This window comes from Oratosquilla oratoria, chromosome 26 (genome assembly GCF_046742065.1).
Source record: "Oratosquilla oratoria isolate Oo_2021 chromosome 26, ASM4674206v1, whole genome shotgun sequence".
In the NCBI taxonomy this organism is placed as follows: Eukaryota; Metazoa; Arthropoda; class Malacostraca; order Stomatopoda; family Squillidae; genus Oratosquilla; species Oratosquilla oratoria.
This window is the reverse complement of record NC_134802.1, coordinates 57,554,719-57,570,048: the sequence shown is the minus strand read 5'-3', so window position 1 is coordinate 57,570,048 and position 15,330 is coordinate 57,554,719.

Sequence of the window (15,330 nt, the reverse complement as noted above, 5' to 3'; positions counted from 1 at the left end):
CTCCTCTTCCTCCACTCCCCTCCTCCACCTCCACTCCCCTCCTCCTCCTCCTCCTCCATTCCCCTCCTCCATTCCCTTCCTCCTCCACTCCTCTCCTCCTCCTCCACTGCCCTCCTCCACTGCCCACATCCACCTCCTCCACTCCCCACCTCCTCCACTCCTCTCCTCCTCCTCCTCCTCCATTCCCCTCCTCCTCCACTCCCCTCTTCCTCCTCCTCCTCCACTCCCCTCCTCCCCTCCACTCCTCTCCTCCTCCTCCACTCCTCTCCTCCTCCACTGCCCTCCTCCACCTCCTCCACTCCCCTCCTCCTCCTCCCACTCCACTTCTAAGAATCGCAAACAATTCTGGATTTCTTTGTCGTCTTTGATGGAGATAGATGGATGCGTCCGTGAGATAGAGGATCTCCGACAGTATTCTCCATCAGTATTCTTCAACAGTATTCTCCAATGGTATTCTCTCAAATCGAACAAAAATACTACGTGAGAATTACCGTTTCTAATAAACCAATATATTAATATTTTTTTATTATTCTTTATCTTTTATTATTCTTTATTTCTCTTATTATTTTTTTATTTGAATTTTATTTCATTTTATTTATTTATATATTTATTTACTTATTTATTTATTTATTTATTCTTATCTATTTATTATATTTATTTATTCATTTATTTATTTCTATTTATTTATTTATTTATTTATTAATTTTTGCAAATACTTTCGACCACTATCGCGTGTGCCAATTAGCGCGTTGGTTGCGATCATGCTTCGCAAGACGAGGATCCATGTTCGAGTCCTGTAACTACCTACGACTTCGACTTGCTACCGAAGCCCGAGTACCCAGGGCATAGGTGATGGTTTTGGTCGCAGTTATGCTCCTCCTAAGAGGAATTAACCTAAAGAGTTTTCTTACATCTTGACAAAATCTCTCTGCAACAATATATATCTTTCCAATTATGAAACACTTTTCACAGGATATTGGATATAATCCCACAACGAAATAAAAAGAATCCTGTAATGAATGAAAAAAAATGCTTTCTGGAGTCCTACAAAATCTTACTTAAAGAAAGAAAAAAGTAAATAAAATAAGAATAATAACGATAATGATGGTGATGGTAATAATAATAATAGATATAATAATAATAATAATAATAATAATAATAATAATAATAATAATAATAATAATAATAATAATAATAATAATAAAATAATAATGATAACATTAATAATAATGGTAATTGTAATGATAATATCAATAATGATAATAGTAATAATAAAAATAATTATAATGGTAGTTATAATAATTATAATAGTAATGAAATAATAATAATAGTAATAATAATAATAATGATAATAATAATAATATATAAATATGTATATATAAGCAATTCACACATCAATTTATAAAAAGTACACATTAAATTTGATAAATAGAAAAAAGTAATAATTATAATAATAATACATATAAAGTATATATATAAATAGAATATATAAGCAATTCACACATAAATTTATAAAAAAAAAAGGCACACATTAAATTTCACAAGGAAAAAAAAAAAAAAAAAAAAAAAAAAAAAAAAAAAAAAAAAAGAAATTTCCTGAAGAACTACAGAAGCTTCCCCGGGAAGCGGAGGACCCACTACCCCCCCCCCGGCACCCAATAAATTTCTTAAAGATTGAAGAGAGGATCCGGAACTGAAATAATGAGAGAGTTTCTCCCGGCAAGAACTCTGTACAACAGGTTCTGCCCCTTCCAGACCTTAAAGAGAAACATTTGGAAGCGGAGTCGGACCAAACGCTCAAGAAACGAAGAAAACGTGGCCTCCAGTTTGTGGCAAAAGATATATACACATATATGCTCATACGCGCGCACGCACACACACATACGCGCGTGCGTACACACACATACGCGCGTGCGCACACACACGTGCATAGAATGATAATTATAATAATGATACAGCAACATCATTAATAATGAAAATAATAATGATAAATTATAATAATAACGACTGTAATATTATATACATATATATATATATATATATATATGTATATATACATATATATATATATATATATATATATTATATTACAATTATTATAATTTATTATTACTATTATCTTTATCATTATTATTGATGTAGTTGCTGTTGTTGTATTATTATTATAATCATTATTATTCTATTTTTCTATTCATTTACATATTATTGTACTTTTTTCACCAGAAGCCTTCTCAGATGAATTCCCCCTCCCCCCTAACTCAAAAACGGAGAGAGAGAGAGAGAGAGAGAGAGAGAGAGAGAGAGAGAGAGAGAGAGAGAGAGAGGGAGAGAGAGTGGGGGGAAGGGTCCAAAAGGACTGAGCATTTGCAACTGCGGGTTCGAATCCCGCACTCCTCTCTCCGACCCTCATCAGTCTAAGCGCCTAACAGGACAAAGGTGACGGCTTCGGCGGAAGCTAAACGTCTCTTGGTGTAGGCTCTTTTACAAAGTTCTAAAATTTTCAAAGTAGTCTGACCTCCCCTAAACCCCCTATCTTTAGAAAATTATCTTCAAAATTCCTTTTTTTTTTTTTTTTTTTTTTTTTTTTTAGTCTGAAGACTTTCTAGAAGGACCTCTGACCCCAATAAACTAGAAACTATTATAAGAATTGTTATTTTTCTAGAATATCTGCCTCGTGTGTATGTATATATATATTTTTTTTTCTAGAATCTAGAAAGTGTCCTTCAACACTCCCTATTTTTTCTAGAGAGTCTGACGACTCTCTAGGACTCCAATTCCTTCTGGATAGACCTCTGACCCCAATAAACTAGGAACCATTCCAAGAATTTTTATTTTTCTAAAATATCTGCCTCGTGTATATATATATATATATATATATATATACATATATATATATATACACACACATATATATATATATATAAATACACATATATATATATACACACATACATATATATATATTTTTTTTCTTGTAACCACGAGGAAATTAAAGATCGGAATACAGAACGTTTTCGTCTATTAAGACTTTGAAAATGTCTTAATAGACGAAAAAGTTCAGTATTCCTATCTTTAATTTCCTCGTGGTTACAAGCAAAAATCTTTATTCACGTGTTTTATGTGATTACTGTTGCATATATATATATATATATATATATATATATATATATATATGTGTGTGTGTGTGTGTGTGTGTGTGTGTGTGTGTGTGTGTGTGTGTGTGTGTGTGTGTGTGTGTGTGTGTGTGTGTGTGTGTGTGTGTGTGTGTGTGTGTTCTAGAATCTAGAAAGTGTCCTTCAACACTCCCTATTTTTTCTAGAAAGTCTGACGACTTTCTAGAACTCCAAATCCTTCTAGATAGACCTCTGACCTCAATAAACTACAAACCATTGTAAGAATTTTTATTTTTCTAGAATATCTCCCTCGTGTGTGTGTATACATACATATATATATATATATATATATATATATATATATATATATATGAATATATATATATATATGAATATATATATATATATATATGAATATATATACATATATGACTATTATATATATATATATACACATATGATTATATATATATATATATATATATATATAATGTATTATATGTTCTATATCTAGAATCTAGATTGTTAAGTTTAAACTCACTAACTAGGTTTCATAACTGACCTTTTAACTCTCTAGAAACGGTCTTAGTCTCCAACGGGCTATCCAAACACCTTGGGCAAAGGTGACGGTAAAATGACTTTTCATTCGCTTAACTCTTACTAAACTTAATCAGCAGAACATGTTTAGTTGTTCACGAGTTAATGTGTTGAACAGAATGTTCTGCATCATCTTTTGTTCATAATGTTCTACCTGTTCACAAATACAGCGACCTTTCTTTAGATAAATGAGGAGGAGGAGGAGGAAGAGGAGTAGCAAGAGGAGGAGGAGGAGGGAGAGAAGGGAGGGAGAGGAGGAGGAGGAGGAGGAGGGAGAGGAGGAGGGAGAGGAGGAGGAGGAGGAGGGAGAGAAGGAGGGAGAGGAGGGGGAGGAGGAGGAGGAGGAACAGAAGGAGGAGGAAGGAGAGTAGGAGGGAGAGGAGGAGGTGGGAGAGGAGGAGGAGGGAGAGGAGGAAGGAGGAGGAGGGAGAGGAGGAGGAAGGGGAGGAGGAGGGAGATGAGGAGGAGGAGGGAGAGGAGGAGGAGGGAGAGGAGGAGGAGGGAGAGGAGGAGGAGGGAGAGGAGGGAGAGGAGGGAGAGGAGGAGGGAGGAGGAGGAGGAGGAAGAGGAGGAGGAAGAGAAAGAGAAGGAGGAGGAAGAGAAGGAGGAAGTGGAGGAGGAAGTGAAGGAAGAAGAGGATGAGGAAGAGAAGGAAGAAAAGGAGGAGGAGGGAAAGAGGGAAAAGGAGGAGGAGGAAAAGGAAGAAGAGGAGAAGGAAGAAGAGGAGGAAGAGGAAGAAGAGGAAGAAGATGAAGAAGAGGAGGAAGATGATGAAGAGGAAGATGAAGAGGAGGAAGAGGAAGAGGAAGAAGAGGAGGAAGAGGAAGAAGAGGAGGAAGAGGAAGAAGAGAAGGAAAAGGAAGAAGAGGGGGAGGAAGAGGAGGAAGAGGAGGAAGGAGGAGAGGAGGAGAGGAGAAGGGGGAGGAAGAGGAGAAAGATGAGAAGGAAGGGGAGGAAGAAGGGGAGGTAGAAGAGGAGGAAGAACCAGAGGAGCGGAGAAGGAGAGGAGGAGAGGAGGAGGAGGAGGAGGAGGATTAGTGAAAGAGGTAAAAGCTCAGCAAAAAAGACGAATTTATTTTCTATCGTATCTGTGTTATCTATCTCCTCTTCCTCGTCTCCTCTTTCCTCCTCTCTTCCTCTGCGTCTTTCCCCTTCTTCTCTCATCTCCTCCTCCTCCTCCTCCTCTTCTTGCTCCTCCTCCTCCTTGTCTCCTCTTCTCGTTGTCCTCTTTACTCTCTTCCTCTGTATTTTTCTTTGTCTTACCTCATTTCCTCCTCCTCCTCCTCTTCTTGCTCCTCCTCATCCTCCTCCTCGTCTCCTCTTCTCGTTGTCCTCTTTACTCTCTTCCTCTGTATCTTTCTTCCCTCATCTTCTTCCCTCACTCCCTTCCCTCATCTCCTCCTCCACCACCTCTTTCTCCTCTTCCTCTTCTCTTCTCATGTGTCCTATTTACTCTCTTCGTTTCTGTCTTTTCTCTTCTTCCGTCATCTCCTCTTCCTCCTCCTTATCCACCTCCTCTTCTCCTCCTTTATGTCGTATCTTTAGATTCTCTATGTTTTTTATTTCTTTTTCTTCTTCTTTTTCTTTTTCTTTTTGTTCTTCTTCTTCTTCTTCTTCTTCTTCTTTTCCCTATCCTTCTTCTTCCTTTCCTTCTTATCCTTCTTCTTCTTCTCCTTCTTCCTCTCCTTCTTTTTCTCCTTCTTCTTCCTCTCCTTCTTCTCCTTCTTCATCTTCTTTTTATCTTTTTTTTCTTTTATATATATATATATATATATCTATATATATATATATATATATATATATATATATATATATATACCAACAAATAGATAAATAAAACAAAAATACACAATGTCCAGGGAAAAATACCTTTTGGTATATCTGTGCATACATTATCATCATCATCATCGTCATTATTATTATTATTACTTTTGTTACTATTATAGCCATTACTATCATTATTACTATTATTACTACAGGATCAAACGCCTTTACTGCCGCCACGAGCTGCTTTACGGGATCGAACCTCCTTATTACTGGATGGTCACTTCCTCTACCCACCAGACCACCTCTCTCTCTCTCTTTCTCTCTCTCTCTCTCTCTCTCTCTCTCTCTCTCTCTCTCTCTCTCTCTCTCTCCCTCTCTCTCTCTCTCTATGAACAGGAAATGAACAGAAAATACAAATATATTTGTTATTATGAGCAAAATCCCAAATTTCAACTAAAAATATCATTATCACGTTTGCGTGGTGTTATAATATCAACCCGCATCCCCACGGAACCCGGCAACGATCCCTCAACCATAGCTCCCCCTGGGTAGGCGATCAGTCGCCGGTTGTCAGTTCTCCATGTGTACAAAGGTGTAAGGAATACGGCTGAAATTTACGGAGATCCTGGGTCGTGTCATATTTATATGAAAAAAATAAAATAAATAAATAAATAAAGAAATAAAATATTTTTATTACGAGCGGCAGATGATTGAATTAGATTAATAATGTTTTCCATCAACATAAAATCTAAAAAAAAAAAAAAAATAGAGCACCTTTGCCCATAGTACTGTGCACTAATCGTTACTTTTACGTTGTTCAATTACGAAGATTAATAAGGTTTTCCATCAACATAAGATAAAAAAAAGAGCACCTTTGCCCATAGTACTGTGTACTCAGCGCTACTTTTACGTTGTTCTGTTACGAAACCTTTCGTCCTCCTCCTCGTCGTCGTCGTCGTCGTTGTAAGGGTAATTGGTGTAATTAACTTAATTGGGAATTAAGTGCTCGGAAAGACAGATTTAATATTTGGAATTAATTCTTCAACGAAGCAAACGAGGGATGTGTTACCAAGAATACGAGAATACTCGTACATATTATCGGAATTAAATAAGGATGTCTACTGTATAAGTGAAGGCAGTAGTAGTAGTAGTAGTGGTGGTAGTAGTGGTGGTAGTAGTAGTGGTGGTATTGGTAGTAGTAGTACTAGTAGTGGCGATGGTAGTAGTAGTGGTTGTGGTAGTGCCAGTGGTAGTGGTAGTAGTAGTAGCAGCAATAGTAGTAACAGTAGTAATAGTAGTAGTAGTAGTAGTAGTAGTAGTAGCAGCAGTAGTAATAGTAGCAATAGTAGTAACAGTAGCAATAGTGGTAGTAGTAGTAGTGGCGATGGTAGTAGTGGTGGTGGTAGCACCAGTGGAAGTGGTGGTAGGACCAGTAGTAGTGGTGATAGTAGTAGTGGTAGTAGTGGTAGTAGTGGTGGTGGTAGTAGTAGTAGTAGTAGTAGTAGTAGTAGTAGTAGTAGTAGTAGTAGTAGTAGTAGTAGTAGTAGTAGTAGTAGTGGTAGTAGTAGTAGTAGTAGTGGTAGTAGTAGTAGTAGTGGTAGTAGTGATGGTAGTAGCAATAGTAGTAACAGTAGCACTAGTAGTAGTAGTAGTAGTAGTAGTAGTAGTAGTAGCAGTAGTAGTAGTAGTAGTAGTAACAGTAGCAATAGTAGTAGTAGTAGTAGTAGTAGTAGTAGTAGTAGTAGTAGTAGTAGTAGTAGTAGTAGTAGTAGTAGTAGTAGTAGCAGCAGTGACAGTGGTAATGGATCATAGGTTAAACTTATAGCACTATTCTTATTATTATATATATATACTGTATATATATATATATATATATATATATATATACTCGTATATTTTATCATTATTACTATACCCATTATCTTTATTATTATCATTATCATTATTATTATTATTATTATTATTACTACTATCATCATCTTTATTTACCTAATTATCTATTAATTATCAATATGCCCCAAGCCATGTTTCCATTGTCTTTTATCTCATCTGACAAACATCTTTTACGTGTTTAGCCTCTTTGACTCGTAATTCCACATTCCCGTGTTCGAATATCAAGGGGCTCTCTTTACATCAGCATTTACTCCTGCAGGTTCGTATGTGGCAATTCTCCCTCTCCACTTTATTCAGCTGAAGAGAAATATGCACGACTGAAACTATTGGGAATCTAGCAGCATTAATGTTTTCAGCGATATTATTATCATTTTTATCATTATCATTGATAATAATAATAATAATAATAAAAATAATCATAACCATAATCATAATAATGATAATAATAAAATAATAAAATCGATGATAGCAATAATAATAATGATAATAAAATAATAATAGAATAATAATAATAATCATAATAAAATAATTATAAAAATAATTCTGATGATGATGATGATGATGATGATGATGATGATGATGATGATGATGATGATGATGATGATGATGATGATGATGATGATGATGATGATGATGATGATGATGATAAAATAATTATAATGGTAATTATAATGATAATAATAATAATGATAATAATAATAATAATAATGATAATAAAATAATATTAATGAAATGATAATAACAATCATAATAATAATAAAATAATTATAATGACTATAATAATATTGATGATGATGATAATAATGATAATTATCGTAATAATAATAATAGAATAATAATGATAAGAAAATAATAATAATAATAATAATAATAATGATAATGATAATAAAAATAATGATAATAATAATCATAATATAATAATAATCATAATAAAATAATAAAAAAATTATAATGATAATGATAAAATGATAATAATAATCATAATGATAAAATAATTATAGTAATAATAACAATAATGATAATGATTATAAAAACAATAACAATAATAATAAAAACATTAATAATAATAATAATAATAATAATGATAATAATAATAACAATAATAATAATAACAATAATAATAATGATAATAATAATAACAATAATAACAATAATAATAATAATGATGAAAATAATACTAATACCTATAATAATAAATATAATAATAATGATTATAATGATTACAATGATAATAAAACAATGCTCATTTATGGTAACAATTAGCCTTCATTGTTGCCATATAACGAGACAAACTTTTCTTCATGTAGAGAAAGTGAGCCTAACCTAAAATTACCTTACCTTACCCTACCTTACCTTACCTTACCTTCCTTAAGCTTACTTCTCTAACCTAAGCTTACCTTAACTTACCTTACCTAACCTAACCAAGTCTTCATCCAATAACCCACCAAAATAAATTCCTTATGTATGGTAGCCCTGTGTCCCACCCCGCCACGGGGGTTGGCACCCCTGGGCTTGTACACAGGGGTCAACCACAAGTGATGACGTCATCCCTAACAACGCTCTCAACATGGTTGTTCACTATATATGTATATGCAAAGTGGACCACTTGGAAAAAAGAAACTAACGAAGCAGAGCGCTTTCGTATATTACATCTTCAGTGCACTGGATGTAATAGACGAAAGCGCTCTGCTTCGTTAGTTTCTTTTTTCCAAGTGGTCTACTTTGCATACATGAACACACGTACCCGTGTTCTTATTAGCATATATGTATATATGTATATATATATATATATATATATATATATATATATATATATATACATATACATGACACACAGGAAACCCACAGTATGTGAAATTAAACTCTGAATAAAGAAGATTCCTATATTTCGGCTATAAACTGTAGCCCTCTTCAGGAAAGTACGGTACTTTCCTGAAGAGGGCTACAGTTGATAGCCGAAATATAGGAATCTTCTTTATTCGAAGTTTATTTTCTCCGACTGTGGGTTTCCTGTGTGTCATTTACAAATGTGCTACTACATTTCTGTTTAGAAATATTATATATATATATATATATATATACATACATATATATATATACATATATACATATACATATATATATATATATATACTGGTACATTGTGACAAGTTGATGAAGGTGGAAAAAGAAGTCACGGGTCTAGTTCCGAGTTCCTATGTTTATTCCTGACCGGTTTCGCTCTCTGCTTCTTCTGAAGAAGTATAGAGCGAAACCGGTCAGGAATAAACTCAGGAACTCGGAACTAGACCAGTGACTTCTTTTTCCACCTTCATCAATATATATATATATATATATATATATATATATATATATATATATATTTGCATATGCATATTCATGTTAACCTGTGGTATTAATCATATCAAACGACGAAGATAACACCAAAGACATCGACGAATAATTCCAAGACATCTACGAAGACATCAAAGACGTCAAAGACGTCAAAGTCTTGATCATAATGACTGAAATGCGCCAACAAGCTAATCACGGATAAGTCCCTTTCATTGTTACTGTTGCTTTGTTAACAATACAATACTGCTGATGGTGACAATAGTGATGGTGATAATGATGGTGGTGGTGATAGTTTTGATTATAATGACGTCATAATGGTGATGATGGTAATGATTTTGGTCAAGATGATGATGGTGATAAAGATGGTGATATTGGTGATAATGGTGATAGTGGTGGTAAAAATGGTGATAGTGTTGATGGTAATGGTGATGTCATAATGCTGATGGTGATGATGGCAATGATTTTGGTCAAGATGATGATGATGATAATGATAGTGATGATGATAATGATGGAGATAATGGTGATGGTGATGATGATGGTATAGATGGTTATGATGATAATGATGATGGTGGTAAAATTGTGATAACAGTGATAGTGTTGATAGTAATGGTGATGTCATAATGGTGATGGTGATGATAATAATGATAATGGTGACGATGATGAAGATGATGATGATGATGATGATGATGATGATGATGATGATGATAGTGATGATGATGGTAATAATGATGGTGATAGTGAAGATAATGATAACGATACTTTATCTTCCCTCCCTCCTCTTCCTCTTCCTCCTCCACCTCCTCCTCCTGCTCCTCCTCCTCTAAGAACCTCATCACACATCATTATGAGATCGACCGAAGTTGATAAAACTGGGAACTGTCACTCAATGCATTATTACGTAATGTTTCGTTCACGTACGTAATATTTCGCTCAGACGCGTATCATTGTAGCGAGCGATGCTGAACAAGCAGATTGTCAATATACAAATTGGACGACCGCTGTCGGCTCGGAGGCGAAGCGAAATGAAGCGATGCTAAGCGAAGCGAGGCGAAGGAAGGAGACAAAAGGGGGAGAAGGATAATGCGAGAGGAAAGGAAAGAAAACTGAAGAAAGAGAGGAAAGGAGGGGAGAGGGAAAAGAGAGAGAGGGAGAAAGAGAGAGAGAGAGAGAGAGAGAGAGAGAGAGAGAGAGAGAGAGAGAGAGAGAGAGAGAGAGAGAGAGAGAGAGAGGAAGAGAGACAGAAGGAATAGACAGACAAGGAAAGAAACAGACAGACAGAGAAAGAGAGAGAATGGTAGAGAGAGGGAGGGAGGGAGGGAGAGAGAGAGAGAGAGAGAGAGAGAGAGAGAGAGAGAGAGAGAGAGAGAGAGAGAGAGCGGCATTTCCTCAGTCTCTCCCCCTCTCCCTTCCTTCCTCCTCCCTCCACTCCTCCTAACCCTCCCCAACTACTCTCTACAAGAATATTATATATACATATATATATATATATATATATATATATATATATATATATATATCACCTTTAACTATTCAACCTTTCTACTATCCCTCCTTGACTATCTCCTAGTATAGAAGCGCTAGTTATCAGCAACGAAACTCTATCCCCTACTATCCTTTCGAGCTGAGACAGAACCACTATTCTCCTACTAATCTGCAACTACTACTATCCTCGGTCAACGCGAATCGCGATTTAACAAAACAAATGAAAACAGATTCCCTTCATTATAAAGGATTAGATCCTGTGTACATCCATACGTAAGGTATCAGATCACGGGGCGAGGGCAATAGATATCGGATTACGCTGGCAATATACCGATACATATCATCTATACATACCAGCTATATACATATCATCTATACATATCAGCTATATATACATATCATCTATATAATTTTTTTTTTTTTTTTTTTTTTTTTTTTTTTTTTTTTTGTGCTAACCTGGGGCTACATATGTTCCGTATGTAGCATTGGGGGATTTTTTTTTTTTTTGTAACACCTCTACGGACCATCGTCACGCATCGTTGTTTTGTTATCATAGTATCATCTCCATCTAAAGTAGATTCCTTCTCCTAAAACAACTGATAGTTTCAGCGCTCACTAACTACATCGAGGTTACTAAATCTATTCCATTCATTGACCACCCTATTAATAAACCAATTCTTACCTATTTCCTTCTTAAACCTAAAATTATCCAATTCAAACCCATTACTGCGATTCCTGCCCTGTTGTCTTAATATGATGACCTTGCCTCCATCACCCTTGTTAAAGCCCTTGACCCATTTGAATACCTCTATTAGATCACCCGGCACTCAGCGTCTTTAAAGAGTGTGTAAATTAAGGTGCCTAAGCTTGTCTTTGTAAATAAAATTCTGAGCATATTTTGGTCACTCTCCTCTCTACTCTCTTCTCCTCTCTTTCCCTTCCACTTCCCCCCTTTCGCCCCCTACCGCCTCTCTCCTGTCCCCCTATTCCCTTCCAGAACCTCAGTCCCTCCTTCTCCTCCCCTTTCCCCCCTTTTTCCTCCCCCAGCCTTCCCCCTTCCCATTCCTTAGAAATCTCCAGTCCTTCCTTTCGCCTCTTCCACTTTCCCCCCTTACCCCCTTCCACCTTCCCCTTCCGCCTTCCACCCCTTCCCCTTCCGCCTTCCCCTCTTCCTCCCCTTTCCGCCTTTTCATGTCCCACCTTCCCCTCCTTTCCCTATTCCCCGCCCCCTCCCCCACTTCCCCCGCCTTCCCCTTTTCCCCTTCCCCTCCCCCTTCCCCTTCCGCCTTCCACCTCTTCCCCTCCCCCTTCCCCTTCCGCCTTCCACCCCTTCCCCTCCAGCCTTTCCATGTCCTACCTTCCCCTCCTTTCCCCCCTTCCCCTTCCCCCTTTCCCCCTCCCCTCCTTTCCCCCCTCCCCGCCCCCTCCCCCACTTCCCCCGCCTTCCCCTTTTCCCCTCCCCCTTCTCCTTCCGCCTTCCACCTCTTCCCCTCCCCCTACCCCTTCCGCCTTCCACCCCATCCCCTCCCGGCCTTTCCATGTCCTACCTTCCCCTCCTTTCCCCCTTTCCCCTCCTTTCCCCCTCCCCCTCCTTTCCCCCCTCCCCCCATCACGGCTTGTTGCACGGGTCTGGCGGTCAGTATGCGGGCCAAGGTGCAACACGGCGCCGTCCAAGCTCCCATGTTGCAATCTATCTCTTCCGCCACTATCCCTTGCCCAACAGGAGCAGCAGCGTCATAGAAAACGCAGTGACGTAAACATGGTGACGTCACGGCAGAAACATGGACAAACACGGGCAAACATACACACACACATACATACACACACACAAACACACACACACACACACACACACACACACACACACACACACACAGATCCTGGGGGGAGGGGGGTATGCCCCCGTAATAATTTTCTCCGTTGGGTGAATACACACACACACACACATATATATATATATATATATATATATATACATATATATATATATATATATATATACATATACACACACACTCAAAAAGGATATTTTTAGAAGAGATATGAAAAAGAATAGCTTCCCACACACATACACGTGATGGATATCTGGAATAGATTGGATTATGCAACAGTGTGTGCAAATACTATACAAGAATTTAAGATCAAACTTGATGCTGAAAGATACAAAGACGAGTCACTACGAGCATAGCTCCCTTCCCGTATAATACAACTAAGTAAAACACACACACACACACACACACACACACACACACACACACACACACACACACACATATATATATATATATATATATATATATATATATATAAAGGAAGAATCTAAACAAAGCACGAGCACTATAACAAAGCACAGAGCACAATAACAAAACACAGAACACTATAACAAAGCACAATCACACCAATAACCGTTGTCGGTGTTCTATTAGAACACAAAGAGAAGACGGCACGTCTTATCACGGGGAATATGCAATGAAGCACAAGAACACAAAGACAACTTTGTACATCAAGGGAATACGTCTTAAAGTAGCACAACCCTTAAGCACACTCCGCGCCGTGAGGATGTACATCGTAGTACATCAGAGTACAAAACAGAACACCCGATGTACAGCTCATGCCGTGCAAACAATTTTACCAAAGGGGTTTTTGAGGTACAGGGTATGTATCGTCGTCCATGGGATAGCCCGGGGGTTCTGCAAAGGACCATTAATGTCTCTGGGATAACGGGGAGAGGTCAGCTCCCATGCAGATGCCCTTCGGAGGCCGTTTGACGCAGAGAAATCAATGCAGTGTTGCCGACACATGAGTATTCCCTTTAATATATCAAAGTAATTTAATATCTACGTTCAAGAAGCCTTCTACAACGACAGTTCTTTGCCAGAAATGCTCCATAAATGCATCAACAACAATATATATATATATATATATATATGTGTGTGTGTGTGTGTGTGTGTGTGTGTGTGTGTGTGTGTGTGTGTGTGTGTGTGTGTGTGTGTGTGAGAGAGAGAGAGATTCACCATAGTCTTGGATCACGTGTTGGACTCGTAATCGACAGCTATTTCCTTCCCGGAAGAGAGCTCAGAGCTCATATATGACCGATCTATGGGAAATGCTTTGACCTTACACGTCCACGAGAGTTGGAGTAACGACTCGCAGCGCAGCGATACTGAAATTATTTCAGCCCTGGGCGGGATTCGAACCCGGACCGCCGTAGTGGCGGCCGGGAATTCTACCACTGCGCCATCGATTCGTGTGTGTGTGTGTGTGTGTGTGTGTGTGTGTGTGTGTGTGTTATAATACTACAATGCAAAGAGGCCCCTGCATACACTGCAAGGCACACAAAGCACTGAACATCTCCCTCAATACCACCAACACTTTCCCTCAATATCGCCAACACTCTCTCCCTCAATATCACCAAAACTATCTCCATCTACAAAATCTCCTTCAATACCGAGCAAGACCTCCATCATTATCTCCAACATCAAATCCGTCACTATCTCCAACACTACTCCATCAATGTATTTCCTCTGTCAATATCTTCAACATCACCACTGTCTTCACCAATATCTCTATCGCTATCTTCATTCATATCTCCATCAATATTTAAATCAATATCTCTCTCAATATTTACATCAATATTTTCAATCACTCCATTAATATTTCCACCACTACATTCATATATTTACTATTTCCATCACTTTCTCCAACAATATCTTCGTCACTATCTCCATCAATATTTCACACAATATTTTCACTAACTACATCAATATCTCCAACAATATTCCCATATTTGTTCACTATACCCATCAATATTATCAAGATCTCCATCAATATTTTTAACAATATCTTCGTCAATACCTCCAACACTATCACCACCAATATCTCCACCATTATATTCATTAATACGTTCACTATCTCCACCAATATCACCAACACTATTCCATCAATATCTGCAACAGTTGATCCATCAATACCTCCATCATTATCTCCAACACCAATTCCATCGCTATCTCCAACACTTTCCTCCATCATTATCACCAACACCAACTACATCAATATCTCTGACACTGCATTCTTCACTATCTCCATCAATACTTCGATCACTATCTCCAACACATCCTACGTAACTCTCTCCAACACCTTCCTC